We start from the raw sequence: 19548 nt of genomic DNA on the forward strand, positions 1-19548 counted from the left end.
ACCATGTGTACTCAAGCTCTATGCCACCCTATCGAACACAAATATCAACTCCTATGATTGAGTTTTTCGTGAGCAGTGGTGGAAAAGAAAACGATGGTGCGTCAGTTTCGTTGGTTATCCGACGTGTTGAAACCGAATATGATGACAGATTTCGTCTAAGTGCAGAAAAAAAAGTAATTCCCACGATGTCGTAAAAACGCATATGTATAATCGACTTTTTCTTGAAGACAAATCGATCACACGCAAACTTCGAGCAATGCACTCGTATAGTTCGACGAGACGAAGCTATTGCACGCGGTTTCATCGGTCTACGACAATGTGTACTCAAGTGATATGCCATCATATCCAACACGAATATCAACTTCTATGATAGAGTTTTTCGTGAGCTGTGCTCGCGAAGAAAACGATGTTGCATCAGTTTCCTTAGTTATTCGACGTGCTGAAATCGGATATGATGGCAGATTTTGTCTAGGTGCAGCCAAAAAAAAGTAATTCCCACGATGTCGTAAAAACGCATATGTATAATCGACTTTTTCTCGAAGACAAATCGTTCCCACGCAAACTTCGCGCATTGCACTCGTGTAGTTCGACGAGAAGAAGCTATTGCACGCGGTTTCATCGGTCTACGACCATGTGAACTCAAATTATATACCACCATATCGAACACAAATATCAACTTCTATGATTGAGTTTTTCGTGAGCAGTGGTGGGAAAGAAAACGATGTTGCGTCAGTTTCCTTGGTTATTCGACGCGCTGAAACCGAATATGATGCCAGATTTCCTCTAAGTGATGACAAAAACAGTGATTCCCATGATGTCGTAAAAACGCATATGTATAATCGATTTTTTCTCGATGACAACTCGTTCCCACGCAAACATCGCGCATTGCACTCGTGTAGTTCGACGAGACGAAGCTATTGCACGCGGTTTCATCGGCCTACGACTATGTGTACTCAAGTTATATGCCATCATATCGAACACGAATATCAACTTCGATGATTGAGTTTTTCGTGAACTGTGGTCGCGAAGATAACGATGTTGCATCAGTTTCCGTGGTTATTCGACGTGCTGAAACCGAATATGATGTCAGATTTCGTCTAAGTGCAGAAAAAAAAGTAATTCCCACGATGTCGGAACAACGCATATGTACAATCGACTTTTTCTCGAAGACAAATCGTTCACACGCAAACTTCGCCCATTGCACTCGTGTAGTTCGACGAGACGAAGCAATTGCACACGGTTTCATCGGCCTACGGCAATGTGTACTCAAGTCATATGCCACCATATCGAACACGAATATCAACTTCTATGATTGAGTTTTTCGTGAGCAGTGGTGGGAAAGAAAACGATGTTGCGTCAGTTTCCTTGGTTATTCGACGCGCTGAAACCGAATATGATGCCAGATTTCCTCTAAGTGATGCCAAAAAAAGTGATTCCCATGATGTCGTAAAAACGCATATGTATAATCGATTTTTTCTCGAGGACAACTCGTTCCCACGCAAACTTCGCCCATTGCACTCGTGTATTTCGTCGAGACGAAGCTATTACACGCGGTTTCATCGGCCTACGACCATGTGTACTCAAGCTCTATGCCACCCTATCGAACACAAATATCAACTCCTATGATTGAGTTTTTCGTGAGCAGCGGTTGGAAAGAACACGATGTTGCATCAGTTTCCTTGGTTATTCGACGTGCTGAAACCGAATATGATGCCAGATTTCCTCTAAGTGATGCCAAAAAAAGTGATTAACATGATGTCGTAAAAACGCATATGTATAATCGATTTTTTCTCGAGGACAACTCGTTCCCACGCAAACATCGCGCATTGCACTCGTGTAGTTGGACGAGAAGAAGCTATTGCACACGGTTTCATCGGCCTACGACCATGTGTACTCAAGCTCTATGCCACTATATCGAACACGAATATCAACTCCTATGATTGAGTTTTTCGTGAGCAGCGGTTGGAAAGAACACGATGTTGCATCAGTTTCGTTGGTTATCTGACGTGCTGAAACCGAATATGATGCCAGATTTCGTCTAAGTGCAGAAAAAAAAGTAATTCCCACGATGTCGTAAAAACGCATATGTATAATCGACTTTTTCTTGAAGACAAATCGATCACACGCAAACTTCGAACAATGCACTCGTATAGTTCGACGAGACGAAGCTATTGCACGCGGTTTCATCGGCCTACGGCAATGTGTACTCAAGTCATATGCCACCATATCGAACACGAATATCAAATCCTATGATTGAGTTTTTCGTGAGCAGCGGTTGGAAAGAACACGATGTTGCATCAGTTTCCTTGGTTATTCGACGTTCTGAAACCGAATATGATGCCAGATTTCGTCTAAGTGCAGAAAAAAAACGTGATTCCCACGATGTCGTAAAAACGCATATGTACAATCGACTTTTTCTCGCAGACAAAACGTTCCCACGCAAACATCGCGCATTGCACTCGTGTAGTTGGACGAGAAGAAGCTATTGCACACGGTTTCATCGGCCTACGACCATGTGTACTCAAGCTCTATGCCACCATATCGAACACAAATATCAACTCCTATGATTGAGTTTTTCGTGAGCAGTGGTGGAAAAGAAAACGATGTTGCGTCAGTTTCGTTGGTTATCTGACGTGCTGAAACCGAATATGATGCCAGATTTCGTCTAAGTGCAGAAAAAAAAGTAATTCCCACGATGTCGTAAAAACGCATATGTATAATCGACTTTTTCTTGAAGACAAATCGATCACACGCAAACTTCGAACAATGCACTCGTATAGTTCGACGAGACGAAGCTATTGCACGCGGTTTCATCGGCCTACGACTATGTGTACTCAAGTTATATGCCATCATATCGAACACGAATATCAACTTCGATGATTGAGTTTTTCGTGAACTGTGGTCGCGAAGATAACGATGTTGCATCAGTTTCCGTGGTTATTCGACGTGCTGAAACCGAATATGATGCCAGATTTCGTCTAAGTGCAGAAAAAAAAGTAATTCCCACGATGTCGTAAAAACGCATATGTATAATCGACTTTTTCTTGAAGACAAATCGATCACACGCAAACTTCAAACAATGCACTCGTATAATTCGACGAGACGAAGCTATTGCACGCGGTCTCATCGGCCTACGACTCTGTCTACTCAAGTTATATGCCATCATATGGAACACGAATATCAACTTCGATGATTGAGTTTTTCGCGAACTGTGGTCGCGAAGATAACGATGTTGCATCAGTTTCCGTGGTTATTCGACGTGCTGAAACCGCATATGATGACAGATTTCGTCTAAGTGCAGAGAAAAAACGTGATTCCCACGAAGTCGTAAAAACGCATATGTACAATCGACTTTTTCTCGAAGACAAAACGTTCCCACGCAAACATCGCGCATTGCACTCGTGTAGTTCGACGAGAAGAATCTATTGCACGCGGTTTCATCGGCCTACGACCATGTGTACTCAAATTATGTACCACCATATCGAGCACAAATATCAACTCCTATGACTGAGTTTTTCGTGAGCAGTGATGGAAAAGACAACGATGTTGCGTCAGTTTCCTTGGTTATTCGACGTGCTGAAACCGAATATGATGGCAGATTTTGTCTTGGTGCAGCCAAAAAAAGTGATTCCCACGATATCGTAAAAACGCATATGTACAATCGACTTTTTCTCGAAGACAAATCGTTCCCACGCAAACATCGCGCATTGCACTCGTGTAGTTCGACAAGAAGAAGCTATTGCACGTGGTTTCAACGGCCTACGACCATGTGTACTCAAGTCATATGCCACCATATCGAACACAAATATCAACGCCTATGATTGAGTTTTTCGTGAGCAGTGGTCGGAAAGAAAACGATGTTGCGTCAGTTTCCTTGGTTATTCGACGTGCTGAAACCGAATATGATGCCAGATTTCGTCTAAGTGCAGAAAAAAAAACGCGATTCCCACGATGTCGTAAAAACGCATATGTACAATCGACTTTTTCTCGAAGACAAATGGTTCCCACTCAAACATCGCGCATTGCACTCGTGTAGTTGGACGAGAAGAAGCTATTGCAGACGGTTTCATCGGCCTACGACCATGTGTACTCAAGCTCCATGCCACCATATCGAACACAAATATCAACTCCTATGATTGAGTTTTTCGTGAGCAGCGGTTGGAAAGAAAACGATGTTGCATCGTTTTCTTGACGACAAATCGTTGCCGCGCAAACATCGCGCATGGCACTCCTGTAGTTCGACGAGACGAAGCTATTGCACGCGGTTTCATCGGTCTACGACAATGTGTACTCAAGTGATATGCCATCATATCCAACACGAATATCAACTTCTATGATTGAGTTTTTCGTGAGCTGTGGTCGCGAAGAAAACGATGTTGCATCAGTTTCCTTAGTTATTCGACGTGCTGAAACCGGATATGATGGCAGATTTTGTCTAGGTGCAGCCAAAAAAAAGTAATTCCCACGATGTCGTAAAAACGCATATGTATAATGGGCTTTTTCTCGAAGACAAATCGTTCCCACGCAAACTTCGCGCATTGCACTCGTGTAGTTCGACGAGACGAAGCTATTACACGCGGTTTCATCGGCCTACGACCATGTGTACTCAAGCTCTATGCCACCCTATAGAACACAAATATCAACTCCTATGATTGAGTTTTTCGTGAGCAGTGGTGGAAAAGAAAACGATGTTGCGTCAGTTTCGTTGGTTATCCGACGTGTTGAAACTGAATATGATGACAGATTTCGTCTAAGTGCAGAAAAAAAAGTAATTCCCACGATGTCGTAAAAACGCATATGTATAATCGACTTTTTCTTGAAGACAAATCGATCACACGCAAACTTCGAGCAATGCACTCGTATAGTTCGACGAGACGAAGCTATTGCACGCGGTTTCATCGGTCTACGACAATGTGTACTCAAGTGATATGCCATCATATCCAACACGAATATCAACTTCTATGATAGAGTTTTTCATGAGCTGTGGTCGCGAAGAAAACGATGTTGCATCAGTTTCCTTAGTTATTCGACGTGCTGAAACCGGATATGATGGCAGATTTTGTCTAGGTGCAGCCAAAAAAAAGTAATTCCCACGATGTCGTAAAAACGAATATGTATAATCGACTTTTTCTCGAAGACAAATCGTTCCCACGCAAACTTCGCGCATTGCACTCGTGTAGTTCGACGAGAAGAAGCTATTGCACGCAGTTTCATCGGCCTACGACCATGTGAACTCAAATTATATACCACCATATCGAACACAAATATCAACTTCTATGATTGAGTTTTTCGTGAGCAGTGGTGGGAAAGAAAACGATGTTGCGTCAGTTTCCTTGGTTATTCGACGCGCTGAAACCGAATATGATGCCAGATTTCCTCTAAGTGATGCCAAAAACAGTGATTCCCATGATGGCGTAAAAACGCATATGTATAATCGATTTTTTCTCGATGACAACTCGTTCCCACGCAAACATCGCGCATTGCACTCGTGTAGTTCGACGAGACGAAGCTATTGCACACGGTTTCATCGGCCTACGGCAATGTGTACTCAAGTCATATGCCACCATATCGAACACGAATATCAACTTCGATGATTGAGTTTTTCGTGAACTGTGGTCGCGAAGATAACGATGTTGCATCAGTTTCCGTGGTTATTCGACGTGCTGAAACCGAATATGATGCCAGATTTCGTCTAAGTGCAGAAAAAAAAGTAATTCCCACGATGTCGTAAAAACGCATATGTATAATCGACTTTTTCTTGAAGACAAATCGATCACACGCAAACTTCAAACAATGCACTCGTATAATTCCACGAGACGAAGCTATTGCACGCGGTCTCATCGGCCTACGACTCTGTCTACTCAAGTTATATGCCATCATATGGAACACGAATATCAACTTCGATGATTGAGTTTTTCGTGAACTGTGGTCGCGAAGATAACGATGTTGCATCAGTTTCCGTGGTTATTCGACGTGCTGAAACCGCATATGATGCCAGATTTCGTCTAAGTGCAGAAAAAAAACGTGATTCCCACGAAGTCGTAAAAACGCATATGTACAATCGACTTTTTCTCGAAGACAAAACGTTCCCACGCAAACATCGCGCATTGCACTCGTGTAGTTCGACGAGAAGAATTCATTGCACGCGGTTTCATCGGCCTACGACCATGTGTACTCAAATTATGTACCACCATATCGAGCACAAATATCAACTCCTATGATTGCGTTTTTCGTGAGCAGTGGTCGGAAAGAAAACGATGTTGCATCAGTTTCCTTGGTTATTCGACGTGCTGAAACCGACTATGATGCCAGATTTCGTCAAAGTGCAGAAAAAAACGTGATTCCCACGATGTCGTATAAAAGCATATGTATAATCGACTTTTTCTCGAAGACAAATCGTTCACACGCAAACATCGCGCATTGCACTCGTGTAGTTGGACGAGAAGAAGCTATTGCACACGGTTTCATCGGCCTACGACCATGTGTACTCAAGTTCTATGCCACCATATCGAACACAAATATCAACTCCTATGACTGAGTTTTTCGTGAGCAGTGATGGAAAAGACAACGATGTTGCGTCAGTTTCCTTGGTTATTCGACGTGCTGAAACCGAATATGATGGCAGATTTTGTCTTGGTGCAGCCAAAAAAAGTGATTCCCACGATATCGTAAAAACGCATATGTACAATCGACTTTTTCTCGAAGACAAATCGTTCCCACGCAAACATCGCGCATTGCACTCGTGTAGTTCGACAAGAAGAAGCTATTGCACGTGGTTTCAACGGCCTACGACCATGTGTACTCAAGTCATATGCCACCATATCGAACACAAATATCAACGCCTATGATTGAGTTTTTCGTGAGCAGTGGTGGAAAAGAAAACGATGTTGCATCAGTTTCCTTGGTTATTCGACGTGCTGAAACCGAATATGATGCCAGATTTCGTCTAAGTGCAGAAAAAAAACGTGATTCCCACGATGTCGTATTAACGCATATGTATAATCGACTTTTTCTCGAAGACAAATCGCTCACACGCAAACTTCGCACATTGCACTCGTGTAGTTCGACGAGACGAAGCTATTGCACGCGGTTTCATCGGCCTACGACTATGTGTACTCTAGTTATATGGCATCATATCGAACACGAATATCAACTTCGATGATTGAGTTTTTCGTGAACTGTGGTCGCGAAGATAACGAAGTTGCATGCGTTTTCGTGGTTATTCGACATGCTGAACCCGAATATGATGCCAGATTTTGTCTAGGTGTAGCCAAAAAAAAGTGATTCCCACGATGTCGTAAAAACGCATATGTACAATCGACTTTTTCTCGAAGACAAAGCGTTCCCACGCAAACATCGCGCATTGCACTCGTGTAGTTCGACAAGAAGAAGCTATTGCACGCGGTTTCATCGGCCTACGACCATGTGTACTCAAATTATATACCACCATATCGAACACAAATATCAACTCCTATGATTGAGTTTTTCGTGAGCAGTGGTCGGAAAGAAAACGATGTTGCGTCAGTTTCCTTGGTTATTCGACGTGCTGAAACCGAATATGATGCCAGATTTCGTCTAAGTGCAGAAAAAAAAGTAATTCCCACGATGTCGTAAAAACGCATATGTATAATCGACTTTTTCTTGAAGACAAATCGATCACACGCAAACTTCAAACAATGCACTCGTATAATTCGACGAGACGAAGCTATTGCACGCGGTCTCATCGGCCTACGACTCTGTCTACTCAAGTTATATGCCATCATATGGAACACGAATATCAACTTCGATGATTGAGTTTTTCGTGAACTGTGGTCGCGAAGATAACGATGTTGCATGCGTTTCCGTGGTTATTCGACGTGCTGAAACCGCATATGATGCCAGATTTTGTCTAGGTGCAGCCAAAAAAAAGTGATTCCCACGATGTCGGAACAACGCATATGTACAATCGACTTTTTCTCGAAGACAAATCGTTCACACGCAAACTTCGCCCATTGCACTCGTGTAGTTCGACGAGACGAAGCTATTGCACACGGTTTCATCGGCCTACGACCATGTGTACTCAAATTATATACCACCATATCGAGGACAAATATCAACTCCTATGATTGAGTTTTTCGTGAGCAGTGGTCGGAAAGAAAACGATGTTGCATCAGTTTCCTTGTTTATTCGACGTGCTGAAACCGAATATGATGCCAGATTTCGTCTAAGTGCAGAAAAAAAACGTGATTCCCACGATGTCGTATAAACGCATATGTATAATCGACTTTTTCTCGAAGACAAATCGCTCACACGCAAACTTCGCACATTGCACTCGTATAGTTCGACGAGACGAAGCTATTGCACGCGGTTTCATCGGCCTACGACCATGTGTACTCAAGCTCTATGCCACCATATCGATCACAGATATCAACTCCTATGATTGAGTTTTTCGTGAGCGGTGCTGGAAAAGAAAACGATGTTGCATCAGTTTCCTTCGTTATTCGACGTGCTGAAACCGAATATAATGCCAGATTTTGTGTAGGTGCAGCCAAAAAAAAGTGATTCGCACGATGTCGTAAAAACGCCTATGTATAATCGACTTTTTCTTGAAGACAAATCGATCACACGCAAACTTCGAGCAATGCACTCGTATAGTTCGACGAGACGAAGCTATTGCACGCGGTTTCATCGGCCTACGACTATGTGTACTCAAGTGATATGCCATCATATCCAACACGAATATCAACTTCTATGATAGAGTTTTTCGTGAGCTGTGGTCGCGAAGAAAACGATGTTGCATCAGTTTCCTTAGTTATTCGACGTGCTGAAACCGGATATGCTGGCAGATTTTGTCTAGGTGCAGCCAAAAAAAAGTAATTCCCACGATGTCGTAAAAACGCATATGTATAATCGACTTTTTCTCGAAGACAAATCGTTCCCACGCAAACTTCGCGCATTGCACTCGTATAGTTCGACGAGACGAAGCTATTGCACGCGGTTTCATCGGCCTACGACTATGTGTACTCAAGTTATATGCCATCATATCGAACACGAATATCAACTTCGATGATTGAGTTTTTCGTGAACTGTGGTCGCGAAGATAACGATGTTGCATCAGTTTCCGTGGTTATTCGACGTGCTGAACCCCAGTATGATGCCAGATTTCGTCTAAGTGATGCCAAAAAAAGTGATTCCCACGATGTCGTAAAAACGCATATGTATAATCGACTTTTTCTCGAAGACAAATCATTCCCACGCAAACATCGCGCATTGCACTCGTGTAGTTCGACGAGACGAAGCTATTGCACGCGGTTTCATCGGCCTACGACTATGTGTACTCAAGTTATATGGCATCATATCGAACACGAATATCAACTTCGATGATTGAGTTTTTCGTGACCTGTGGTCGCGAAGATAACGAAGTTGCATGCGTTTTCGTGGTTATTCGACGTGCTGAAACGGAATATGATGCCAGATTTCGTCTAGGTGCAGCCAAAAAAAAGTGATTCCCACGATGTCGTAAAAACGCAATTGTATAATCGATTTTTTCTCGAAGACAAATCGTTCCCACGCAAACATCGCGCATTGCACTCGTGTAGTTGGACGAGAAGAAGCTATTGCACACGGTTTCATCGGCCTACGACCATGTGTACTCAAGCTCTATGCCACCATATCGATCACAAATATCAACTCCTATGACTGAGTTTTTCGTGAGCAGTGTTGGAAAAGAAAACGGTGTTGCGTCAGTTTCCTTGGTTATTCGACGTGCTGAAACCGAATATGATGGCAGATTTTGTCTTGGTGCAGCCAAAAAAAGTGATTCCTACGATATCGTAAAAACGCATATGTACAATCGACTTTTTCTCGAAGACAAATCGTTCCCACGCAAACATCGCGCATTGCACTCGTGTAGTTCGACAAGAAGAAGCTATTGCACGTGGTTTCAACGGCCTACGACCATGTGTACTGAAGTCATATGCCACCATATCGAACACAAATATCAACTCCTATGATTGAGTTTTTCGTGAGCAGTGGTGGAAAAGAAAACGATGTTGCATCAGTTTCCTCGGTTATTCGACGTGCTGAAACCGAATATGATGCCAGATTTCGTCTAAGTGCAGAAAAAAAACGTGATTCCCACGATGTCGTATAAACGCATATGTATAATCGACTTTTTCTCGAAGACAAATCGCTCACACGCAAACTTCGCACATTGCACTCGTGTAGTTCGACGAGACGAAGCTATTGCACGCGGTTTCATCGGCCTACGACTATGTGTACTCAAGTTATATGGCATCATATCGAACACGAATATCAACTTCGATGATTGAGTTTTTCGTGAACTGTGGTCGCGAAGATAACGAAGTTGCATGCGTTTTCGTGGTTATTCGACATGCTGAACCCGAATATGATGCCAGATTTTGTCTAGGTGTAGCCAAAAAAAAGTGATTCCCACGATGTCGTAAAAACGCATATGTACAATCGACTTTTTCTCGAAGACAAAGCGTTCCCACGCAAACATCGCGCATTGCACTCGTGTAGTTCGACAAGAAGAAGCTATTGCACGCGGTTTCATCGGCCTACGACCATGTGTACTCAAATTATATACCACCATATCGAACACAAATATCAACTCCTATGATTGAGTTTTTCGTGAGCAGTGGTCGGAAAGAAAACGATGTTGCGTCAGTTTCCTTGGTTATTCGACGTGCTGAAACCGAATATGATGCCAGATTTCGTCTAAGTGCAGAAAAAAAAGTAATTCCCACGATGTCGTAAAAACGCATATGTATAATCGACTTTTTCTTGAAGACAAATCGATCACACGCAAACTTCAAACAATGCACTCGTATAATTCGACGAGACGAAGCTATTGCACGCGGTCTCATCGGCCTACGACTCTGTCTACTCAAGTTATATGCCATCATATGGAACACGAATATCAACTTCGATGATTGAGTTTTTCGTGAACTGTGGTCGCGAAGATAACGATGTTGCATGCGTTTCCGTGGTTATTCGACGTGCTGAAACCGCATATGATGCCAGATTTTGTCTAGGTGCAGCCAAAAAAAAGTGATTCCCACGATGTCGGAACAACGCATATGTACAATCGACTTTTTCTCGAAGACAAATCGTTCACACGCAAACTTCGCCCATTGCACTCGTGTAGTTCGACGAGACGAAGCTATTGCACACGGTTTCATCGGCCTACGACCATGTGTACTCAAATTATATACCACCATATCGAGGACAAATATCAACTCCTATGATTGAGTTTTTCGTGAGCAGTGGTCGGAAAGAAAACGATGTTGCATCAGTTTCCTTGTTTATTCGACGTGCTGAAACCGAATATGATGCCAGATTTCGTCTAAGTGCAGAAAAAAAACGTGATTCCCACGATGTCGTATAAACGCATATGTATAATCGACTTTTTCTCGAAGACAAATCGCTCACACGCAAACTTCGCACATTGCACTCGTATAGTTCGACGAGACGAAGCTATTGCACGCGGTTTCATCGGCCTACGACCATGTGTACTCAAGCTCTATGCCACCATATCGATCACAGATATCAACTCCTATGATTGAGTTTTTCGTGAGCGGTGCTGGAAAAGAAAACGATGTTGCATCAGTTTCCTTCGTTATTCGACGTGCTGAAACCGAATATAATGCCAGATTTTGTGTAGGTGCAGCCAAAAAAAAGTGATTCGCACGATGTCGTAAAAACGCCTATGTATAATCGACTTTTTCTTGAAGACAAATCGATCACACGCAAACTTCGAGCAATGCACTCGTATAGTTCGACGAGACGAAGCTATTGCACGCGGTTTCATCGGCCTACGACTATGTGTACTCAAGTGATATGCCATCATATCCAACACGAATATCAACTTCTATGATAGAGTTTTTCGTGAGCTGTGGTCGCGAAGAAAACGATGTTGCATCAGTTTCCTTAGTTATTCGACGTGCTGAAACCGGATATGCTGGCAGATTTTGTCTAGGTGCAGCCAAAAAAAAGTAATTCCCACGATGTCGTAAAAACGCATATGTATAATCGACTTTTTCTCGAAGACAAATCGTTCCCACGCAAACTTCGCGCATTGCACTCGTATAGTTCGACGAGACGAAGCTATTGCACGCGGTTTCATCGGCCTACGACTATGTGTACTCAAGTTATATGCCATCATATCGAACACGAATATCAACTTCGATGATTGAGTTTTTCGTGAACTGTGGTCGCGAAGATAACGATGTTGCATCAGTTTCCGTGGTTATTCGACGTGCTGAACCCCAGTATGATGCCAGATTTCGTCTAAGTGATGCCAAAAAAAGTGATTCCCACGATGTCGTAAAAACGCATATGTATAATCGACTTTTTCTCGAAGACAAATCATTCCCACGCAAACATCGCGCATTGCACTCGTGTAGTTCGACGAGACGAAGCTATTGCACACGGTTTCATCGGCCTAGGACCATGTGTACTCAAGTTATATTCCACCATATCGAACACAAATATCAACTCCTATGATTGAGTTTTTCGTGAGCAGTGGTGGAAAAGAAAACGATGTTGCGTCAGTTTCGGTGGTTATCCGACGTGTTGAAACCGAATATGATGACAGATTTCGTCTAAGTGCAGAAAAAAAAGTAATTCCCACGATGTCGTAAAAACGCATATGTATAATCGACTTTTTCTTGAAGACAAATCGATCACACGCAAACTTCGAGCAATGCACTCGTATAGTTCGACGAGACGAAGCTATTGCACGCGGTTTCATCGGTCTACGACAATGTGTACTCAAGTGATATGCCATCATATCCAACACGAATATCAACTTCTATGATAGAGTTTTTCGTGAGCTGTGGTCGCGAAGAAAACGATGTTGCGTCAGTTTCCTTGGTTATTCGACGTGCTGAAACCGAATATGATGCCAGATTTCGTCTAAGTGCAGAAAAAAAACGCGATTCCCACGATGTCGTAAAAACGCATATGTACAATCGACTTTTTCTCGAAGACAAATGGTTCCCACTCAAACATCGCCCATTGCACTCGTGTAGTTCGACGAGAAGAAGCTATTGCACGCGGTTTCATCGGCCTACGACCATGTGAACTCAAGTCATATGCCACCATATCGAACACGAATATCAACTCCTATGATTGAGTTTTTGTGAGCAGCGGTTGGAAAGAAAACGATGTTGCATCAGTTTCCTTGGTTATTCTACGTGCTGAACCCCAGTATGATGCCCGATTTCGTCTAAGTGATGCCAAAAAAAGTGATTCCCACGATGTCGTAAAAACGCATATGTATAATCGACTTTTTCTCGAAGACAAATCGTTCCCACGCAAACATCGCGCATTGCACTCGTGTAGTTCGACGAGATGAAGCTATTGCACACGGTTTCATCGGCCTACGGCAATGTGTACTCAAATCACATGCCACCATATCGAACACGAATATCAACTCCTATGATTGAGTTTTTCGTGAGGTGTGGTCGCGAAGAAAACGATGTTGCATCAGTTTCCTTGGTTATTTGACGTGCTGCTAGCGAATATGATGCCAGATTTCCTCTAAGTGATGCCAAAAAAAGTGATTCCCACGATGTCGTAAAAACGCATATGTATAATCGATTTTTTCTCGAAGACAAATCGTTCCCACGCAAACATCGCGCATTGCACTCGTGTAGTTGGACGAGAAGAAGCTATTGCACACGGTTTCATCGGCCTACGACCATGTGTACTCAAGCTCTATGCCACCATATCGAACACAAATATCAACTCCTATGATTGAGTTTTTCGTGAGCAGTGGTGGAAAAGAAAACGATGTTGCGTCAGTTTCGTTGGTTATCCGACGTGCTGAAATCGAATATGATGCCAGATTTCGTCTAAGTGCAGAAAAAAAAGTAATTCCCACGATGTCGTAAAAACGCATATGTATAATCGACTTTTTCTTGAAGACAAATTGATCACACGCAAACTTCGAACAATGCACTCGTATAGTTCGACGAGACGAAGCTATTGCACGCGGTTTCATCGGCCTACGACTATGTGTACTCAAGTTATATGCCATCATATCGAACACGAACATCAACTTCGATGATTGAGTTTTTCGTGAACTGTGGTCGCGAAGATAACGATGTCGCACGCGTTTCCGTGGTTATTCGACGAGCTGAAACCGAATATGTTGCCAGATTTTGTCTAGGTGCAGCCAAAAAAAAGTGATTCCCACCATGTCGTCAAAACGCATATGTATAATCGAGTTTTTCTCGAAGACAAATCGTTCCCACGCAAACTTCGCGCATTGCACGCGTGTAGTTCGACGAGACGAAGCTATTGCACACGGTTTCATCGGCCTACCCCAATGTGTACTCAAGTCATATGCCACCATATCGAACACGAATATCAACTCCTATGATTGAGTTTTTCGTGAGCAGCGGTTGGAAAGAACACGATGTTGCATCAGTTTCCTTGGCTATTCTACGTGCTGAACCCCAGTATGATGCCAGATTTCGTCTAAGTGATGCCAAAAAAAGTGATTCCCACGATGTCGTAAAAACGCATATGTATAATCGACTTTTTCTCGACGACAAATAATTCCCACGCAAACATCGCGCATTGCACTCGTGTAGTTCGACGAGACGAAGCTATTGCACACGGTTTCATCGGCCTAGGACCATGTGTACTCAAGTTATATACCACCATATCGAACACAAATATCATCGCCTATGATTGAGTTTTTCGTGAGCAGTGGTCGGAAAGAAAACGATGTTGCGTCAGTTTCCTTGGTTATTCGACGTGCTGAAACCGAATATGATGCCAGATTTCGTCTAAGTGCAGAAAAAAAACGTGATTCCCACGATGTCGTAAAAACGCATATGTACAATCGACTTTTTCTCGAAGACAAAACGTTCCCACGCAAACATCGCGCAATGCACTCGTGTAGTTCGACGAGAAGAATCTGTTGCACGCGGTTTCATCGGCCTACGACCATGTGTACTCAAATTATATACCACCATATCGAGCACAAATATCAACTCCTATGATTGAGTTTTTCGTGAGCAGTGATGGGAAAGAAAACGATGTTGCGTCAGTTTCCTTGGTTATTCGACGTGCTGAAACCGAATAGGATGGCAGATTTTGTCTTGGTGCAGCCAAAAAAAGTGATTCCCACGATATCGTAAAAACGCATATGTACAATCGACTTTTTCTCGAAGACAAATCGTTCCCACGCAAACATCGCGCATTGCACTCGTGTAGTTCGACAAGAAGAAGCTATGGCACGTGGTTTCAACGGCCTACGACCATGTGTACTCAAGTCATATGCCACCATATCGAACACAAATATCAACGCCTATGATTGAGTTTTTCGTGAGCAGTGGTCGGAAAGAAAACGATGTTGCGTCAGTTTCCTTTGTTATTCGACGTGCTGAAACCGAATATGATGCCAGATTTCGTCTAAGTGCAGAAAAAAAACGCGATTCCCACGATGTCGTAAAAACGCATATGTACAATCGACTTTTTCTCGAAGACAAATGGTTCCCACTCAAACATCGCCCATTGCACTCGTGTAGTTCGACGAGAAGAAGCTATTGCACGCGGTTTCATCGGCCTACGACCATGTGAACTCAAATTATATACCACCATATCGAACACAAATATCAACTTCTATGATTGAGTTTTTCGTGAGCAGTGGTCGGAAAGAAAACGATGTTGCGTCAGTTTCCTTGGTTATTCGACGCGCTGAAACCGAATATGATGCCAGATTTCCTCTAAGTGATGCCAAAAAAAGTGATTCCCACGATGTCGTAAAAACGCATTTGTATAATCGATTTTTTCTCGAAGACAAATCGTTCCCACGCAAACATCGCGCATTGCACTCGTGTAGTTGGACGAGAAGAAGCTATTGCACACGGTTTCATCGGCCTACGACCATGTGTACTCAAGCTCTATGCCACCATATCGAACACAAATATCAACTCCTATGATTGAGTCTTTCGTGAGCAGTGGTGGATAAGAAATCGATGTTGCGTCAGTTTCGTTGGTTATCTGACGTGCTGAAACCGAATATAATGCCAGATTTCGTCTAAGTGCAGAAAAAAAAGTAATTCCCACGATGTCGTAAAAACGCATATGTATAATCGACTTTTTCTTGAAGACAAATCGATCACACGCAAACTTCGAACAATGCGCTCGTATAGTTCGACGAGACGAAGCTATTGCACGCGGTCTCATCGGCCTACGACTATGTGTACTCAAGTTATATGCCATCATATCGAACACGAATATCAACTTCGATGATTGAGTTTTTCGTGAACTGTGGTCGCGAAGATAACGATGTTGCATCAGTTTCCGTGGTTATTCGACGTGCTGAAACCGCATATGATGCCAGATTTTGTCTAGGTGCAGCCAAAAAAAAGTGATTCCCACGATGTCGTAAAAACGCATACGTATAATCGCCTTTTTCTCAAAGACAAATCGTTCACACGCAAACTTCGCCCGATGCACTCGTATAGTTCGACGAGACGAAGCTATTGCACGCGGTTTCATCGGCCTACGACTATGTGTACTCAAGTTATATGCTATCATATCGAACACGACTATCAACTTCGATGATTGAGTTTTTCGTGAACTGTGGTCGCGAAGATAACGATGTTGCAGGCGTTTCCGTGGTTATTCGACGAGCTGAAACCGAATATGTTGCCAGATTTTGTCTAGGTGCAGCCAAAAAAAAGTGATTCCCACCATGTCGTCAAAACGCATATGTATAATCGACTTTTTCTGGAAGACAAATCGTTCCCACGCAAACTTCGCGCATTGCACTCGTGTAGTTCGACGAGACGAAGCTATTGCACACGGTTTCATCGGCCTACGGCAATGTGTACTCAAGTCATATGCCACCATATCGAACACGAATATCAACTCCTATGATTGAGTTTTTCGTGAGCAGCAGTTGGAAAGAACACGATGTTGCATCAGTTACTTGGCTATTCTACGTGCTGAACCCCAGTATGATGCCAGATTTCGTCTAAGTGATGCCAAAAAAAGTGATTCCCACGATATCGTAAAAACGCATATGTACAATCGACTTTTTCTCGAAGACAAATCGTTCCCACGCAAACATCGCGCATTGCACTCGTGTAGTTCGACAAGAAGAAGCTATGGCACGTGGTTTCAACGGCCTACGACCATGTGTACTCAAGTCATATGCCACCATATCGAACACAAATATTAACGCCTATGATTGAGTTTTTCGTGAGCAGTGGTCGGAAAGAAAACGATGTTGCGTCAGTTTCCTTGGTTATTCGACGTGCTGAAATCGAATATGATGCCAGATTTCGTCTAAGTGCAGAAAAAAAACGCGATTCCCACGATGTCGTAAAAACGCATATGTACAATCGAATTTTCTCGAAGACAAATGGTTCCCACTCAAACATCGCGCATTGCACTCGTGTAGTTCGACGAGAAGAAGCTATTGCACGCGGTTTCATCGGCCTACGACCATGTGAACTCAAATTATATACCACCATATCGAACACAAATATCAACTTCTATGATTGAGTTTTTCGTGAGCAGTGGTCGGAAAGAAAACGATGTTGCGTCGGTTTCCTTGGTTATTCGACGCGCTGAAACCGAATATGATGCCAGATTTCCTCTAAGTGATGCCAAAAAAAGTGATTCCCACGATGTCGTAAAAACGCAAATGTATAATCGAGTTTTTCTCGAAGACAAATCGTTCCCACGCAAACATCGCGCATTGCACTCATGTAGTTGGACGAGAAGAAGCTATTGCACACGGTTTCATCGGCCTACGACCATGTGTACTCAAGCTCTATGCCACCATATCGAACACAAATATCAACTCCTATGATTGTGTTTTTCGTGAGCAGTGGTGGAAAAGAAAACGATGTTGCGTCAGTTTCGTTGGTTATCTGACGTGCTGAAACCGAATATGATGCCAGATTTCGTCTAAGTGCAGAAAAAAAAGTAATTCCCACGATGTCGTAAAAACGCATATGTATAATCGACTTTTTCTTGAAGGCAAATCGATCACACGCAAACTTCGAACATTGCACTCGTATAGTTCGACGAGACGAAGCTATTGCACGCGGTTTTATCGGCCTACGACTATGTGACGCAAGTTATATGCCATCATATCGAACACGAATATCAACTTCGATGATTGAGTTTTTCGTGAACTGTGGTCGCGAAGATAACGATGTTGCATCAGTTTCCGTGGTTATTCGACGTGCTGAAACCGAATATGATGCCAGATTTTGTCTAGGTGCAGCCAAAAAGAAGTGATTCCCACGATGTCGGAAAAACGCATATGTATAATCGACTTTTTCTCGAAGACAAATCGTTCACACGCAAACTTCGCCCATTGCACTCGTGTATTTCGTCGAGACGAAGCTATTACACGCGGTTTCATCGGCCTACGACCATGTGTACTCAAGCTCTATGCCACCCTATCGAACACAAATATCAACTCCTATGATTGAGTTTTTCGTGAGCAGTGGTGGAAAAGAAAACGATGGTGCGTCAGTTTCGTTGGTTATCCGACGTGTTGAAACCGAATATGATGACAGATTTCGTCTAAGTGCAGAAAAAAAAGTAATTCCCACGATGTCGTAAAAACGCATATGTATAATCGACTTTTTCTTGAAGACAAATCGATCACACGCAAACTTCGAGCAATGCACTCGTATAGTTCGACGAGACGAAGCTATTGCACGCGGTTTCATCGGTCTACGACAATGTGTACTCAAGTGATATGCCATCATATCCAACACGAATATCAACTTCTATGATAGAGTTTTTCGTGAGCTGTGCTCGCGAAGAAAACGATGTTGCATCAGTTTCCTTAGTTATTCGACGTGCTGAAATCGGATATGATGGCAGATTTTGTCTAGGTGCAGCCAAAAAAAAGTAATTCCCACGATGTCGTAAAAACGCATATGTATAATCGACTTTTTCTCGAAGACAAATCGTTCCCACGCAAACTTCGCGCATTGCACTCGTGTAGTTCGACGAGAAGAAGCTATTGCACGCGGTTTCATCGGTCTACGACCATGTGAACTCAAATTATATACCACCATATCGAACACAAATATCAACTTCTATGATTGAGTTTTTCGTGAGCAGTGGTGGGAAAGAAAACGATGTTGCGTCAGTTTCCTTGGTTATTCGACGCGCTGAAACCGAATATGATGCCAGATTTCCTCTAAGTGATGCCAAAAACAGTGATTCCCATGATGTCGTAAAAACGCATATGTATAATCGATTTTTTCTCGATGACAACTCGTTCCCACGCAAACATCGCGCATTGCACTCGTGTAGTTCGACGAGACGAAGCTATTGCACGCGGTTTCATCGGCCTACGACTATGTGTACTCAAGTTATATGCCATCATATCGAACACGAATATCAACTTCGATGATTGAGTTTTTCGTGAACTGTGGTCGCGAAGATAACGATGTTGCATCAGTTTCCGTGGTTATTCGACGTGCTGAAACCGAATATGATGTCAGATTTCGTCTAAGTGCAGAAAAAAAAGTAATTCCCACGATGTCGGAA

This window comes from Diachasmimorpha longicaudata, unplaced genomic scaffold (assembly GCF_034640455.1).
Source record: "Diachasmimorpha longicaudata isolate KC_UGA_2023 unplaced genomic scaffold, iyDiaLong2 ctg00000057.1, whole genome shotgun sequence".
Taxonomy (NCBI): Eukaryota; Metazoa; Arthropoda; class Insecta; order Hymenoptera; family Braconidae; genus Diachasmimorpha; species Diachasmimorpha longicaudata.